Below are 5,968 nucleotides of genomic sequence, written 5' to 3'. Positions count from 1 at the left end.
TATACTGAAAACTACAAAACACTAAAAAGGCATCTTAAAATTTCAATGTTCACTCAAGATATCAATTTCCCTCAATTTACTGGTAGAGAAATTTTCAAGAAAAGTTTAGTAGATGTTTTTCAGAAAGATAGCGACAGATTCATAAACCACCACATTTTGTGACACTTTCACACTACAAGCTCATACTTTGCATTTCTCACAGCTTGTTACAAAGAGTTTCTTGCCATTACCTTCCCATTGCTGCATAGAAACACCCCAAATACTCAATATTTATAGAAAAGTCTGTTTTAGAGGTGCTTATCTGTGAATGCCTGGCTCTGTTTCTGGCACAACTCAGGGTTTCCCGATGCCTACAGGGCATACCAGGAAAAAATCTGCTCAAGAAAGGGAAGGTGAGGAAACACCAGGGGCCTGCAACCAGGCAAAAGACACCTCCAATAACTGAACTTCTCCCTGTTGTCCCTATTCCTTCAAGGTTCTATCATTTCTCAGTGGATCTTCACTCAGGACTGCCTTTTTCCCAACAGAGCCCTCAGGAGAATGGGTAAGAATGATTAATAAAATACAAAGGCAGCCCACTGAGAAACTGCATAGTATTTTCTTTCAGTAAAATATAGTGAAAGAATAAAAATATCCTTATATCTTATATCTTATTTCTATTTTCTGTTGATATGATAAAAAGGCCTTTCAAAGAAACTTAAGGGAGAAAGAGGTTATTTTAGCTCAAAGTTCAACTTAAAGTCCATTATCCAGAAGTCAATTCAGCAGAAACGAAGCTAGCCATATGTCTAAAGTTACGAAAGCAATGAACACATGCATGCTGTGAAGATACCCTTTTCTACTTATTCAATACAAGATTTCAGCCAGCAGATGACACCACCTACAGTAGGCATTTTAAGATTCTTAATTTAAGTCAAGATAATCAGTTAAAATTCAATTCGATTTCAAATAAAATCAAGATAATTCCCCACCAGCATAGCCAGATAACCGTCTGTGATGGCTTGTATATGCTTGGCCCAGGGAGTAGCACTATTAGGAAGTGTGGCCATGTTGAAGTAGGTGTGTCACTGCTGTGGGTGGTGTGGGCTTAAAACCCTCACTCTAACTGCCTGGAAGTCAGTGTTCTGCTAGCAGCCTTCCAATGAAGATGTAAAACTCTTATCTCAACCTGTACCACACCTCCCTAGACATTGTTATGTTCCCACTTTGATGATACTAGACTGAATCTCTAAACCTGTAAGCCAGTTCCAAATAAATGTTGTTTTTTTATAAGACTTGCCTTGGTCATAGTATCTGTTCACAGCAGTAAAACCCTAAGACACCATCTCTCAGATGATTCTGGATCCCTTAAAGTTAACAATTTACTACCATTACTACTCCAGCCTTGGCATCTTGACATCAAACTGACCAACTCTTAACCCTGTAGGCTGATGACTATGTTATAATATTAAAAAAAATAAAATAACATTCTTACAACATATAATGTCAAATGTAAATTTTCTTGGTGTAAGTGGAAAAACCAAGAGCACAGAAATAAATGATTACACCTAAGCAAAACCAAAATCCATCTGGAGAAACAAAGAATTCTAGAGTACACACTTCCGTAGCACGTATACTAAAATTGAAAGATACAGAGATTCACATGGCCCCTGCACAAGGATGACATGCAAATCCATGAAACATTCCTTATTTTCTAAGAAAGGCTTTACCCAGCAGCTGATGGAAACAGATGCAGAGACCCACAGCCAAACATTAGGCAGAGCTCAGAAAAATCTTGTAGGAGAGTGGGGAGGAGAGATTGAAGGAGCCAGATGAGTGAAGGACACCATAAGAAAACCTACAGAGTCAACTAACATTCGCCAGTATGGGCTCACAGAGTCTGAACCAATAACCAAAGAGCATGCATGGGACAGACGTAGGCCCCTACACATATATAACAGGTGTGCAGCTTGGTCTTCCTGTGGAACCCCTAACTACTAGAGTGGAGGCTGTCTCTTGACTCTGTTGCCTGCCTTAGGATCCCTTTGCCCTAACTGGAATTCTTTGTCTAGGTTCAATAGAAGAAGATGTGCTTAGTCCTACTGCAACTTGATATGCCAAAGAGGGTTGATATTCATGGGAGGCCTCTCCTTTTCTGAGGAAAAAAGGTGGGGGAAGGGAGGAAAGAAGGAGGGGCTGGGAGGAGATGTGGGAGGAGAAGCTGCAATTGTGATATAAATAAATTAATTAATTTTAAAAATTCTAGAACTTCATGTTCATAATCTGATACTCATAATGTTATTAACTGGGTTCTGAATTTGTGGGTATCCATCCCCTCCAACTCTGCCGCAATCAACACACAGATAGATTCTCTTCTGGGCCAGTTCCACTTCATGTTCTCCGCTCTCTAGATCTCTTTAAGGCAGGTCCCATGGTTCTGGCATCTCCAGTTTCTTGAGATCTCTACTATAAGCTAGTTTCTTCATAGCCTCATATAGTATCTGTTTAAGTCCTTCCTTCAAGTTTTCAAATCACAGCATTCATTGCCTAGACCTGCCTTTTCTCTTAAACTATGATGAGAAGCCCATGGCCCCTACACCCAACCTGGGATTTTTCATGCCTATAATGCCAGCATGACTGTCAGAGGTGAAAAGGGAGAAAGAAAAAGAACCCACAAAATAGCCAATCTCTCTAGCAATTACAACTACTTTTTTTTTAGTATCAACCCAAATGTTCTCTCCTCTTCCAGTGTACTCTGAGAAACAAACTAGTCCACTGTTTTTAAACTCAGTTTCAGGTTTTCAGGACAAAGGCAGAACTAAGTCAGACTCTGTCAGGAGCCATCTAGGAAAGGCTAAAGGCTGGCAGATTTTCATTCTGAGTTTCACCATGGACTGTGAACTTTGATGAATGAGCCCTTGCAGTCAAGACACAAGGAATGACATTTCAGGATTTGATTCCTGCTACTAATGTGCCTTTCCTGTCATTATTAAATTAATATAATAATCCCTGAGCACCAGTCCACACTTTTGGGCAGATTTTCTACAGACCAGCGAAGATGGTCCAGTCTTTTAATAATGCTATACAGACAAAAATATGATTTATTAATTCCTAATGATGATTCTATAAGAATTCCTAAAATAATACTACTAATTCTTAGGCCCTTTATAATAGGACTACTATTAAAGCCCTCTCTGGTATATGGAAACTCCAATTAGAACTCTGCCAGTCTTCAAGTGTCACAAGTTAATTGCTTCTGACATAGAAAGAGCATATTTACAACTTTGAATACATTCCTTAGAGCTGTAAAACAATTAACCAAAAGTCATAAAAGGTAACAAATGATTTATTGTAGGTACAATGACAGAAGATAAAATATTGATTGTTTTATCTATACAAAACTTCATTGTTAACTTAGACTTATAGTTTTTAACTTTGAATGAACCTGCAGGGCTAGTGACAGAAATGTCTAGTTAGATAGCAAGTCTTAATGAAAACCCATGTAAAAATCTCTGTTGTAAACTTGTTATTTAATTTATGATTTGAATTTATATTTAAACTTGCAGTGAACTCTGGAAATAGATACTATGTGATCTATTCTTCTAAAAAAGTACAAAAAAATAGAAATGATGACATTAGCAGGCAGAAGGAGAAAACAGGATTATGAGGAAGAAGAAGAGAATGGTACACAGAATGCAAAGAGAAAGAGAGACAAAGAAGGAGCTACAGACAGAGCAGCAGGAGCAGGCAGCCTTCTCCTTACCATGGGGTGGAACAGGTTTTTTTCTTAACAGCAAGGTAGGTTTAGTCTTACTAAAGAGGAAAAAGCTTTCTTCTTATAAATTTGGGTTTAATTCATTTAGCAATAAAAGGGTAGAAGTTTTTTCTTTCTCTATGCAATAAAGGTTGAAGTTTATTTTTCATCCAGAATGAGTGAGTTCTTTCTGCACTGGCGATTGGGCTTTTGCTCCATATACATTATGTATGTAAGTGTAGGTGTATCTGAGTAAGTATGTAAAACAGATTATTGGGCCCAACAAATAAGTATGTGATAATGAATGTGTATGTATGAATGTGCATATGAAAATAGATATGTTTATGCATATTTGCTTATGTAAAAGTTTTTCCTTCTACAAGCATAACTCTCTTCTGGGTCAATAAAAGTCTATGGCTCCAAATGACCCTCCCACCTGGCAAGTGAGACCTGAGACTTCTGAGCAAGAGAGGAAAAAAAGCCCTACCATTTAATCCTTTACTTAATCCCTCACTGTTAAGCAACAGGTGTTAAACACCCAAGCCAGCAGTTTTCAACCACAGAATAAGCAAGGCCACTTTTTTTAGATTTTTTTTTTTTTTAGAAGCCAGCAGCTTCGTCATTCAGCATAGTTAAAGAGTTTAAGGGTCAGAGATCATCAGTCTTCAGCCCTATGTTGACTTTGTTACCCTACAGCCCATTCCAGGCTGGGCAGGCTGCCTGCAAGATTCTAAAAAAAAAAAAAAAAAAAAATGACAGTTATCCCAGTTCCTGGTAGATTTATTTACCTCAGAAACCTCATTAGCTTTACTGTTACTATACACATATTGTCTCAGCACTCTTGTTTTCCAAGCTCAGAGAGTCCCATCAACCTTTAGCACCACCATTCAGGGGCTCTTCTAATAATCTCTTCTACAGTTCACCCACAAAACAGTTCCTATGGTCAAGGAACCTCATGGGCCACTTAGTACAGTAGGGACTCCACTTTCCAGTGTGATTTCTATTTTAGTTGCTTCACTTGTTGCTGTGGTAAAGTAATCTAAGAAAAGTAACTAAAGCTGGAAAAGTTTATTTTAGCTCACAATTCAGGGTGTAGCTTCTATAAAACCAGTGCTACATAGAATTGAAGCAGCTAGTCACATACTATATGTCAACAAAAGAAAGAAATGAATACATGCATGGTGATTTCTGTTAGGGTGAATTGTCACCAACCACAGTGAGCAGATCATTCCACTTCAACTAAACAAACCAAGATAATTTCCCACAGGTATGTACAAAGATACAACTACCAGATGATTCTAGATTCTTCCAAGTTGAAAAATAACAATAACTTTACACTTTAACTCAGATTTATCTCTAAACCTGAAACTTTTCAGGACAAAAACAGAACTACTTTTTAACATTCAAGTAGGAAACCCTTTATGATATAAAATGACAAGTCTGAAAAATGAATAAAATTTTATAGAATAACTATTAAAAGTTTAAATGTACTGAAGTTCACATTAAATATAAATAGCAAGCATCTGCAAACAATCATTTACATCTGTAAACAATCAGTGTTACTAAAGGGTTCTCTAGGAGAGACATTAAAAATATATAATTTAACTCTAAGAATATAAACTAGATTAACATATTTTGTGATATGTATTTACACAGTCATTATAAGTATATGCTAATATATTACCTGGTGCTAGAAAACTATGATAAAACTTACAAGGAGGCCTCAATAGCCATATGCTACTTATGGCTAGTGGCTAATGTAGAAAAATGGCCAGTCAAGATGTATACCAAATAAATTTCAAATACATTGCTTATTCACATGTAAAATTATGTAACCTTTAGAAAATAATTTTGGAGTTTTTTGTAACAGATCAAACATATTTATCATACTTTCTAGTAAACATCTGCCTATTTACATTGAAAGCAAGTTGCGAATACATATAGATACCCACATACATGTTCACAGAAGCTTCTTTTCTTTTGAGCTAATAGAATGAACATAGATGTTTCAAAATGTATGTATTTATTTTAAATATGGAATATGCAAAGATAAGTGTTTACAAACTATTCTCCAATCAAATCAATGAATTATAACTTTAATTATTGCAGTGATTTATATTAAGTCAAAATATTAGGGGAAAAAGGCGGCTTAATTTTGTGAAATTCTGCAAAGGCAGCATTCCAATCATAGAGAAATAGGCCTGTATTTGTAGGTTTTGGCAATATAGAGACATG

General features: G+C 36.5%; 1 non-coding gene across 1 annotated transcript; it reads left to right on the top strand.

The window, feature by feature from the left end:
• Window positions 1-1,591: 1,591 nt before the first annotated feature.
• LOC114623887 lies at window positions 1,592-1,694 on the top strand. Its single transcript, XR_003711842.1, has one exon. It is a non-coding gene; the product is annotated as a U6 spliceosomal RNA (small nuclear RNA).
• The last annotated feature ends 4,274 nt before the right edge of the window (window positions 1,695-5,968 follow it).

This window comes from Grammomys surdaster, unplaced genomic scaffold (genome assembly GCF_004785775.1).
Source record: "Grammomys surdaster isolate TR1022 unplaced genomic scaffold, NIH_TR_1.0 64, whole genome shotgun sequence".
In the NCBI taxonomy this organism is placed as follows: domain Eukaryota; kingdom Metazoa; phylum Chordata; class Mammalia; order Rodentia; family Muridae; genus Grammomys; species Grammomys surdaster.
This window is presented reverse-complemented; position numbering and strand designations above follow the sequence as displayed.